Source organism: Neolamprologus brichardi, chromosome 9, assembly GCF_056152115.1.
Source record: "Neolamprologus brichardi isolate AB-2024 chromosome 9, ASM5615211v1, whole genome shotgun sequence".
Lineage (NCBI taxonomy): Eukaryota > Metazoa > Chordata > Actinopteri > Cichliformes > Cichlidae > Neolamprologus > Neolamprologus brichardi.
The window spans coordinates 24,014,960-24,027,076 of NC_142112.1; the positions used below are offsets into that span (position 1 = coordinate 24,014,960).

The 12,117-nt window shown below is 42.5% G+C and overlaps 1 protein-coding gene across 1 annotated transcript in view; it reads left to right on the forward strand.

Moving 5' to 3' along the window:
* zbtb47b (zinc finger and BTB domain containing 47b) overlaps positions 1–12,117 on the forward strand; it is a 31,153-nt gene that overhangs the window by 516 nt on the left and 18,520 nt on the right. The gene's annotated exons all lie outside the window — the stretch shown is intronic.

Genomic DNA, 12,117 nt, shown 5'->3' on the forward strand with positions numbered 1-12,117 from the left:
CTTCATATTGGACGCTTCTGCAAAGCACTCAGGTTGTGACTGGTGCGAGTGAAAGTGCCACCTTTCCCTTCCTTCTCCAAACGAGCCAGACAGCCGGTGCAGGACAAGTTAGCGAGGCTTTCATGAGAGATGCCGCTCTTCTCGTCTCCATAACTTTATTTTGATTGCGGCTGACACTCAAGTGGAGGTGAAAAGAGGTAGAGATGGAAAGCATCACCAGTGAGATCTGATAAAAGAAGCTGCCTGGTTATAAATAAATAAATAACGCAAACAAAGTCCAGCTGAAGCAGAAAATGTGCAATATTTTATTGGCTTGTGACGAGTTTTCTAGGCTGCTGCATGAGGTCAGTCGCTTTAGGGAGACGACTGATTCGTATTTGTACTGACTAATGCTCTCCTCATCCTCTTGTCAGCGTGGATAAGTTGTGTTTTCCTCCACGCGTTAGCAGATCGGAGGGTGATTGTGACGGAGAGGCTGAGTTGTGGGAATAGAGGCCGACAGTACAGAGGCAGACAGTCCGCTCTGTCTCCAGGGTCATTTTAGGATGCCTCATTAGGAAAGCATGTGGAGCTTGATGCAGCGGTGGAGTAATCCTAGTACGCGTTCACATCTGGAGGCTTGGGTTAATATCTGGGTCAGGTCAGCGGGGTTAGCCCTGGTGCTCGCTGGGTGGCTTCTGGTGGGAGCAAATAGGGTGAGGGAGGTCTCATTGATGTTGTATATATGTTCTACTTATTTATTTTTATTTTTTTCTCGTTTTTTTCTTTGCAAGTGCAGAAGAATAAACTGAGGTCAAGTGCACAGTGTGCATGGCGAATGCAATGCGCCAGAGATCAGACAGAGTGAATCTTTTAACTATTTTGGTGATTATTTCACAAATTAGATTGTTGATGTATCCAAGGGGGGTTAATCTGGGCTTATGTTGATTTTAATCAATACCGAATGGCTGGATTACACAAAGGGTTTAGCAGCAAAGACAACAGGTGCCCACGGTATCATGGGGCCCATGGACCAGATCCTCACTATGCAATTGTCTCTTAACATTATTATAAAGTCGCTCAGATGACCAAAAATAGAAAAATAACTCAGTGGAAGGGGCAAAAAGTGAAAACGACAATAACAAAAGCTACACCTATGGGACAAAATGTGTAAGGTGACACACGACAGATGGAAACAATCAACAGGGACTTTCAAAATTAGTAAAGAGACACAGTAATAAATAAAAAGATTGAAAGTGACCACAAAGATTAGTTGAAAGGGGGAAAAAAGAGACAGAAATCATCCACAGAGGGACATAAAACATCCTAAAAAAAGATGCAAAATACAAATACGAATGGGCACAAGAGGTGCAAAGCTACCGCAAAGTGATCTTTAACCTGTTGAGGTGCAGTGGTTAGTGCTGTCACCTCACAGCAAGAGGCTTCTGGGTACTATCCTGCTCGCTTGGCTTGGCTGCGATGCTTCTGAGTGCAGCTTGCGTGCTCTCCTTGTGCCTGCGCTGAGTTTTGTTTGGTTCTGCTTCTTTTTCTCCCACAGTTCAAAGGCGTGCATGTCAGACTAGCTGCTGATTGTTAATTTGCATGGTTGCGTGTCCAGGGTGCACTCTTGCTCTCTTCCCATCTCAGCCTAGTTAGACTTCAGCGCCACCCCGACAGGTTTACTGTTGAAAATGAATGGCTGGAGTCTTTTTTTTCCCATATAGTTTGCACTATAGGGGGCGTTTGCATGGAGATCCTCCTATTCAAATGAAAAGGCTTTATTTGGCTTTTTTGTCTTCATTTATTGTGAAAATGTAAATCTGCCTTAGTTTCACACACACTAAAGACACTTATACTGTACGTTTCTGGCCCTGTGATACAGTTTGGCCTCAGTCAGCATTGTGAGGTCCTAAGCAGCTCCTTCTCTATCCTCCCAGGGTGCTGTGAGTTTTTACGTAACTGCCTATTCAGGGCATTCTTGCCCACCCTTGACTTTGAGGCTTCACTGTCTCTGGGTGCTGAGTGAGAGAGCTGTCTTTAGTCTTTGTGACAAGTGCAGTCATTCCCCGAGACCCAGCAACAAACTCCCGCGGACTTCTCCGCTCTCTTGGAAACTCGGAGCATGCTGTAGGTGCTGCTAATTTATGCCCCTGAGATTAAGAACAGTGGACAAGGCTGCGCAGACAGCAAGGTCAAACTCACTGGGCTTATGTAAGGTTTCCTTTGTTCTCGTTGGTTCAAGTGGCACCAGCTTGCTTGAAGTACACTCAGGTTGTTGTTTTATTTTTTTACGTTTTCAAATAAAGATGTGGATTTATTCATTCTCAGCAGTGCCACCCAGTATTATTGTCTTTGTATCCAAGGGGGGAAAGTTACTCTAATTTAACACTATGGCATTTAAAAAAAAGAAAAAGACATTGAACTCCATTATCAAAGAAGCCAGACAGCTTTTTATTTTCCTAATGCTCGATATGAGGATTTCTATTAGCCTTTCATTGTCAGGCATTTAAAGATATTAAGAGAGTTTAAAACGGAGCGGGCTTCTAAAGTGTTCTTATAGCTTTTAGCAAAATTCAGGTCAACGAGAGAGACTTAGGAGAAGCTTTAGTACCGATGAGTTTTTGTGCTGTTTTCAGACACTTGCCAAGCAGAGAAGAAGGGATCCTTGATCTAGCAGTCATAAAAATGTGTTATAGACATAGATTAATGTTTGGATTTTGAATGGGAATGACATCATTATCCGTCTTAGCTGCTTATCTGTATTAAGAGTAGTATAAATAATGAAAATAATAATGCACAGAACTGATTTGAAACGAAAAAGGTCAAGTTAAATTAAAAACCTTGTGCCGCCTTAATCTAATATTTATTTATTCAGGATTAAGCCTTAAAGGAACAATTTGATGCATAAATGCATCTAGAAAAAGATAGAACTTGATTAAAGTATGAGCCATGAGATGGTGAGCTGAAGTTAGGCCAAAAGCGTGAACTTTTACCGGCATCATCAGGGAATCGCACCATTGTTCTCACCGGTGGCCTCACAAATCCATGTTTGAGACCCTGAACTAACTTCTTGCTAGATGTAGCTTTATATGAAAACAAGCGTATGTTTTCTTATCTCACAAAGCAAATGTGTACATTTGCAAAATGCGTTAACTGTACTGCTGCTGGTGTTCCTTTAAGATTGCATTCATTATTTCCCTGCTGTCCACTTATTGGTTGCAGCTATAGAAAGCTGATGCTCCTACTCTACCTTTTTTTCCCCCTCCTTCTCTGTCCTCTCTGACCTTCTCATCAAACACATCAACGCCCAATGCCAACACACACACACACGCGCGCGCGCGCACACATGCACGCACGAGCATTTTGCCACAGCAGAGAGATTCCTGTGATAAGGAGCTCTTTAGAGGCTTGTGTTTGCCTCCTCTCTTTTTGTGTCATGCTATGAAAGGGATAATGAAGATATCAGAGTTTCAGGCTGTGTAATAACCCTCGGGTATGTCTGCACCTGCTCTCTGCTGCACATCAGAGTTATCTGTTGTCTCTAATAGATCACTTCAAAGGTGCATCTTTCAGCCAGTGTATCATTCACATGGACAAATTTAAATTTAGTCTCTTCGGACCTGATTTTCTTTTGTTCTTTTTTAGAAATTAAAAAAATCTCTGCAGTTTTTTGGGGTTTTTTGGTGCCACAGGTATTTGGCGTCACATCCCTGCGTGTATACACGCATGTGCACCCGTGTCGTGCACATGCGTGCGCGGTGCTGGCTTGGGAACAGCGTGTTATGACTCCAGTGGGGCGGTGGTGTGCGAACCATTGTAACGTGTGTGCGAGGAGGAGATGCCAGCACCACAGGCCCCTCTCTTGGCCGGGGTTCCTGACTCAGCGCTTCCTCTCCCAGCTCATTGGCCCAGACACAAACTTCCTGGCAGAGCTTCAGTGCGGACACTCTAACCTCATCACCCCACCTCCCCCCCCCCTTTCACCCAGCTCCTTTGATTATCCCAACCGCTCGTCATCTCAGTTCCAAGCCACCGGCGGTTGATGTCTTCTTTCAGCGTCACTTCTGATTGGGCGATGCAAGCACTGTCTCCAGCCTCCCCCAAACTGATAAAACCCGTCATCGACCAGTTCTCAAAGGACTGGCCGCTAAAAGGACTTTGCAAATCGTGCGGCCGAGGCAATCCCGCTCACGCTGTCAAATTTTAATGTACTGTACGTCGCCAAGATGCTGCTCATGCCGTGTTCTCATCCTTATTTTTGTTTGTGCTCCCCAATTTCATGCTCGGGTAAACGCATATCAGTTGTAGATTGGCTTGTCACCTGTGGTTGCATTAACATATAGATGGAAATGTATTTAAATCCAATCAAGGAAGCTGGTGGAGATCCACCAGGGCAAAGCTGGGGCAAGTCCAAACTGCTAGATTAGGATGAGGGAGTGGGGGGGGCAACAGTGTGAAGGGGAGATTGGATGTCTAGGATTAGAGCAGCATTAATGCTGATAATATTGTCTTTATTAATTGCAGCCAGCAGTGAATGCTGTGGTTAAGAAAGTTAAACGTTTTAATAGGCTAAAGGGAATAAAATAATTAGCTAAAGTGGTGGAAAGAGAAACTGAATAACCAGCAGCAAACTGTAAAGTAATTTGGAATTTACCTCATCCTATATCTGAAATCGTCTCGCTGTACATTTTACCTGCAATCTCATTTAGCTTTCAGGTTGTTGATGAAAGTCGTATAGAGTTCATTTGACTTTTTCCTCTTTGCATTTAAGGCTTCGTGCCTGCAACTAACAGTGATTCTAATTACTGAGCTTTGCACTTGGACTTTTCCAACAGAGGATCTGCTGTTCCCGCATCAGTTTGACAGAAGACATTATCCTAAAGCCGGAAATGTAAAAATACAATCATTTGTGTCTTTAATGACAAGTAAGTGAACCACTGGATAATCCACTTTCTGTTGTTTATGCAGGGCCATGTCATGGGGGCAACAGCCTAAGCAGAGAAGCCCAGTCCTCTCCCTCCTCCAGCTCATCCGGGGAATACCAAAGCGTTCCTTGGCCTGCCAAAAAATTTAATCCCTCCGGCCTACCCCTGGGCGCCTTTCTCATATTAAAACATGCCCAGCACACCTCACCAAGAAGGCATCCTCGTCAGACGCAAGGTTATTAAAGTGAACTAAAACTAAACGAAAAACTAAAACTAGATGTGAAAAACCTAAAATAAACTAAAATTTTTTGAATAAAAACTGAAATGATTTTGTGAACTTGTAAAACTACCTAAACTAATTATTAAGAATATAGAGCAAAATATATTTAGTTTTGTTACAGCTTGCCTGTTGAGGCATTGATGAACATCTTTATTGAGACTGGAAGACTCCAAGACTGTGATTCATCTGCTTTCAAAACGTTTTTCTTGTAATACCTGTGGCTGAGACACATGCAAAAACAATTAAAAGACTAAAACTAACACTGAGACTAATAAAGACTAAACTAAAAACTAAACTGAATTACGACATGCACAGATACAAGCAAATATTTAATAAAAGGTAAACCGAGGAGCTGGCTGAGGAAGGCTGTAACAACCTCAGGAGAACGATCATGTGGTTTTAAAATCAGAGCGAGGGGAAGTCAGGAGACCCTGGTTAGATCGGAGAGACCGTCTGCAATGATAAGGTCTTAAAAGCCTGTCTGTGTAGAGCTTTATCTTTAGTAATAGGATTTTAAAGTGGATTCTGAATTTCACTGGAAGTCAGTGAAGGGATGCAGGAGTAGGTGTAAGTTCCAGATGACTGAATGACAGAAAAGGTTTGTTTTTTTGCAATATTTCTTAAGTGAAGGAAACAAAAGTGGGCGATCCAAAGGCGTAGGCCCTGCTGGTCCAATCCCCGGCTATTTAGTTTGACTCCTCCACCCATGGATGAATATTCTAATAACCTCAAATCACTGCAGGATCTGCTGATTAGACCTACCACACAGTTCAGGTGAATGTTGAGCCATTCATCTGCCTCAGCTCAGACGTGTTATTTGGATGTCTGGTGTGAATAACTCTCTTGGGGTCATTCCACAGCATCTCTATTAGGTTAAAGTCTTGGCTCTGACTGGGCCTCTCCAAAAGGTAGATTTTTAATTTGGTATATTAACTCGTGTGCCTCATCCATCTTCTGTTGAGCTTCAGTGGGCAGGCAGCCACCCTGATATTATTATGCAAGATACATTGATAGACTTGGCGGCCCTGAAAACCTCTATCGTAGTTCACACTGGGACTGTGTTCATGTTTGTAATTAAGCTGTATCCGGCGCTGGATGTTCTTCACGAACAGCTCGTTTCATTAGCCCTCAAAACATTTTCTCAGCAGAGTTTAGGAAAGAGCTGCAGCTTTCTCTGTGGTGTCCTGCCACGGACAGCGTGCCTGTTCGGTGATTTTCTCATGACATATTTACAAACAGTGTTAACTACCTCCAGTGGTTCATTTAAGTCGTTAGCTGCTTCTCTGGTCTTCTAATTCACCTCAATGAGCAATCTGCAGTATGTGTCAGTCATCTCAGCGGAGTGCCGGCTCTTAGGGAAGCTCACCCTAGAACTAAACTGATAGGATTTCTAGACACTTTGGCTGTGGTTCTGTCAATAGTTAAACTGTTCATATGTGACCTTTACCAGCTGTATGCAAATGAGGAGTTTTTGATTGGAGCTCTTCTCGTTCAACGTTCACAGATGCTTCTTATGAGAGCTCTAACTCACACCTCCGCTATCGTTGTCTTGATTGTACTCCAGGTTGCTCACTCCTGACTTCAATTAGCTTGAGTTGATGTCGTTAACCTCAATGATCGCATGTTTTTCAAACCTGCACTGTGAGTCTTTTTCGGTGTGGGCGAGAAAGTTGAAACATACTAGGGTTTGTTTTTTTTGTTTTTAAGTACTGTAACTTTATAAAAATCTGAACATGTTTTGAAAAAAGCCCCAAATTATATGTCACCGGTGTTGTTTACAACTGATGTACTCACCTTTTCTTGCTATTGCCTAGTGCGATAGCTAATGGCATCATCCGGAAGTCATAATATGCTGACTGAGGAAAGTGTTCCAGAAATTACATGCGTACTAAACAATTTTGCACCATGCAATTACCTTGAAACGCCAACCATCAGTGCCAGTACAGCCTTGCATATCGAAGCAAGAAGCAACATCATCTTCAACTGAATGATCTGCAGTAACGTCTGTGTAGGTTCTCAGTCGTCCAGGTCATGGTAACCTAAGGAGCTTGGAAGGAAAAGCGACTGGACTTCTTCAAAAAACTTTAAAAAGTCCAGTTGCTTTTCCTTCCAAGCTCCTTAGATGACCTGGAATAACTGAAATGACGATCTTCCACTTCCAAAAAAACAAGCATGTCTTAATTTATGATCCTCATAAACCATAGAAGAAATTAAGCTTATGCATAGGTTCAATAAGGAGATCTGTAATCACTCATCTTCCCGCTTTCCTGGGTTTTAAGCTTCTGTTCTTTACATCAATACCTCAATGCTGACATCATTACTCTTGTTATTACTCTGGAAATTTGGTTCTGCCATGACGGGTCATCAGAGTCTAATTACCAAATACGCTGTTTAATTTCTCCATACCAACAAATCATATATAATCAGATATTCACTGGCAAGCAAGGATTCTGCCCAGACCCTACACCCCTGCTGGACTATATATATAAAACTCTTGTGTTATTGCCCGTCTAGTCTGGACAGATGTGGGCAGATACTTTTGCACTTATTCTGTTTTAGCTACACAGTGAGTCAGTAGCTCTCCGTTGATAAATTCCGACATTATGGCCCTCATCTTCTATGTTGAAGCCTCTGGGCTTAACATTTCTTCTGGTGGACACCCTGCACTGTGAGTATCTTACACATTTGGATGTCTTTGTAAGCTGTTGCTACATTTGGAGCTTTGGTCCTACCAGAAGAAACTTTGCAAGTTAAACATTATGCTCACCCTTCATTCCTTAAATCTCCAAGAGTTGTCTTCAGCAGTGGAGCGCTACTCCAATGCTTTCTCTTGCTTTCTTTTATACGAGTTAATGCTGATGTTTTTATCTTCCTGTCATGTTGGACTTGGGGCCAGCTCGATGCTACGTTGACTTTGCGCACCGTCTTGTGTTGCACAAAAGTATGGCTGGGCCCCATTTTAACTTCCACTGATATCTCAGTGCCCAGCTCGGTACCTTAGTGTTTTGGAGACAAAGTCTTAGTGGTTTGTTCTTCTTCTTTTGAAAGCTTTACTTAAGTTAGAAAATTTGTAGCTATTTTCAGTTTCCAGTAAGTTCTCTTAAGGCCCTTCCATAACCAGGTTTCATAAGCAGCCTGAGGTTCATAGTCGTAGTGTTACCATTAACTGTCAGAGTTTTCATTGGAGGACAATTATATTTGTATTTTTTAAGGATTGCCCTGCAGTTTGGTAGAATGGTTGGAATCGTTTTTGGCTTTGAGTTTGTAAAATCGCAATTTAACACCTTCATCTTCTATTGTTCTTTAAATGTGGTTGGAAAACAGCTTATAGGTGCATTACTGACACTACCAATCTTTCCTTAGATTTGACAGTTTCTGTAGTTTCCATGTGCAGGTATCATAAAAAGCTTTAAAAAAAAGTTTGCATTGCATCTTAATTAGTATGTTGTCCAAAGATTGTTTTTTTGTTTTTGTTTTATATATTGCGTACCGAGAGCAGTTTTTAATATTCTGATATTTCTGACCACACAGCTGTTTGATTGTTTATGATGGCTGATTTTGACTTTTTCCCAATCTGCCTACACTCACAACTAGTTTTCTGGATTATATACATAATCCCTTAGTCTACTATCACAAGGTGTAACTGTCAGCCTTAATACCATTATTATCCGATAAACAGTGCCTGCCTGGAGAGTATTAAACTCCACTTTAATGTGGCTGTGCATGTGACCGTGCCGTACGTGTGACCTTAGCAATGAGCTACCCGCTGCTGTGGCTTCCCCTTTAGTCATTGAACACTGATTTTTATTTGCATTTTTTATCATAGTACTGTAACGATCACCACAGGGCTTGTTAAACGCAAGACCTTGTCACTTGTGCTATTATCAGTCTGGCTCATTTGTGCAAGAGTAACACGTCTGATGAAGGGATAGCGGGAGTCCAGTTATAGTCAGAGCCTCACCTTTATTTCTGCAGTGTCGTCACCTATGCCAAATTTCTTTACTTCCTGTTTACTGAGGTAGGAGCAAATGCATGTTTACAATGAAGGAATGCATGCATAGAGTTGCGGGCTCATGGTTGGCTGTGCTCATGCATCCGCTACTGTATATTCTTCTGTCTCAAGGTCAGCGGCAGGTCGCTGTGCTGATTGGATTTAGAGAGCAGAGGAGGGAGTGCAGACTGCAGACAGACGTGATATCTTCTACTCGACACAAGGATGAATTACAAGACAGCAGGCCCACGGCACAGACATGTAAAAGGCCCAAACCACTCTCAAAGAGCCGTACACCAGAGAATAACATTCATTTTTGTGCGTCTTTGTGATTCATTGGTGGTTTGCAGCTATTTTGTTGGCTGATCATTTTAATCATTTGGCTTCCCATATGGTTATTTTGCATCAGTAGTTGTTCTGTGCCCCTTTGTTGTTGTTTGAAGTGTATTTATTAACAAAAAGACACAGCTTTAAAGTTTTAGGCTTCAGATAAGGTCCACAACTTCAGGTCTTAGGGGTCCTAACAGTCGACTGCGCCTTGGGGTCTGAAAAAAAAGCCAATACTAAATGCCGTAAACCTGAATTCTTTCTCGTGGTCAGTAGGGGGCATTCTCTGTTGAAGCTTGTTTTCTGCCACTGAGACAAAATAAGGAAAGCGCAATCAATAACTGGAAATTTCAAGTTGGGTATCTCAAACTTTTGAGTTAATAAGCTCTGCCAATCAGAGCTTCCTGATTGGCACAGCTTATTATCCTTGCTAACAAGTAAAGCTTCCAGGAAAGCTTCCAGCCAACTAGGATTTCCTTGTTGGCTGGAAGCAGAAGGCGCAGATGCAGGCACACTCAAAAGCAGGTAGTGGCAGCACCAGTGAGCTACCAGTGTAGTGCAAACATGAACAAATTGGCGCCAGATTCTTCAGCTTTGAATGCCTTCTAGCAAAGGATAACTTCACAAAAGATGTGAAATCATTGTGTTCATGTCACATCAAATTCAAAAATCTGATTGCAAACATAAGCGTCGTATTGAAATCTCTGGGAAAATTACTCTCACCTAAGTTGGTACACATCCACACTAAAAAGTCTCCCAGTAAATTGGCTGACTTGCTTGTTTGAATTCTTATTGATTACAATGTGATATTTTATTGTTAAATCATGGTTCTTGGTGGCAGTCATAAGACAATAAAGCAGGGTTTGCTATAGGGTGGGCCAACTTGTAAATAAAAAGCAACTGTATGAGCGAGCGGTTTCTCTCGGTTTTATCGACCCCACGCTTGTGCAGAAACAGGAACTCATAAATGAATGGGTGATACAGTGGCTACTTCCATCTTTTTTATACAGTTTGTGTTGGTAGACCTATTCAATAATCTATCCACAAGCTGACAGTTTTGCAGGCAACTTTCTGTCCGCACTTTCCACGTATCACGAGCAGATTTCACCAGAGGATTAAGCCCTGCCAGGATATTTGCCCAGAGAATCAGAATTCACCTCTCCTGATCAGCATCTCTGGGACTAAACCTGTTGTTTGGCGTCAGCAGCAGGGACCGGTCTGGTGAGCACACAGAGGACACAGTGTCAGTCATTACCCTGATGACTTTTTAATGGCTGTCTGATTGGACTCTGCCAGAAATGACATGCCCTTGTCCCGTTCTGTTTGGTTTTGTTTACTCGTGAGCTGATTATTTTCCCGCCACGTACAAGCGCTCTGACGTTACTGGGAGACTGAACTTGCTGCTAAAAAGTGGGTGATCCGTCTGTGGGGAGTTTATAATCAGGCCTGTCATGCTATGCTCCCAACTGACGATGACTCAGGGATAAGAGTGTAGGGGGTGGGTACTGCTCTCCTGCCTTCTCCGTGCCAGTGAGTGAGATCTGGCCTGACACTGTGCCCACTCTCCTTCCACTGGGTGTCAGTCACGTCGAGTCGTGCGCCGGACCCCTCAGCAGGAAGCCTGGCTGTGAAGAGGGCTGCTGAGTGTGCTTTTTAGTGCAGGTTGATGTGCTCTGCGGGTGGAAGTGGCATGTCAGACCCCACAGCCGTCTATCATCCTAGTGGGCGACAAAGGAGCCGGGAATGAGCTCATGGGATTGCTGACGTCATGCACGCGGATGGCTGGCAGATCTCCTGCATCCCTGATGCTCATGTAGAAATGGAGAGACTTCACCGTGCGTATGGAGAGTTTGGCATGCACTTATTTGTAGATCCCTTCAATGAGCTTTTTGTGAGATTTGTAGTGAAATCCTGCTGAGATTAGCAGAAACACTCTAAATCATTGTCATTGGCAGCAGCTTTGTGATCTGATGAATTATATCTCTGTTATTTGAATTAGGGCCACGTTAAAATGTCAAAAACATCAAAAACACAATCACATTTCACATTGTTTTTTTTTGTTTGTTTGTTTGTTTTTTGTTCTTTTAGGTCAAGATAAAATCCAAAAATGATATATTCAGGTGGCCAGGATCACATTTTGCGTATGGACACTTGTGTTTTTGTAGCAGTAGTTTCTGTTGTTCAACAGTTGTTTGTGGCCCGGCTCACACTTGATCTGTTTGTCTCAGTCACTGTTATTTGAAGTACATGAATCATGCAATACAGTGTCAAAGAGATGCCAGATAGCTTTCTCGAGGCGTTACTGCAGAGCGAGACAAAGTGAGAGTGCAGTTAACTTTGATTTTGGATTTTATTTCTACAAAGAAGGTCTGTGCCGCAACCTGGAGCTCTTTATTTTGTGTGTGAGTCACACTGGAAAAACGTGCTCTGGCTCTTTCTTCAAGTCTGCAGATTAAAGTTATTTAGCATTTTAATATGAATATGATTTTAATGTTGTACTGGGACAAAAACTGCAAGTAATCATGTATTGTGTCAATTATGGTTCTTAAAAAGAGACAAATTGCAAAAAAAATTGCGATCCAGCTGCACATGAGATGAGGTAGTATCATCACATT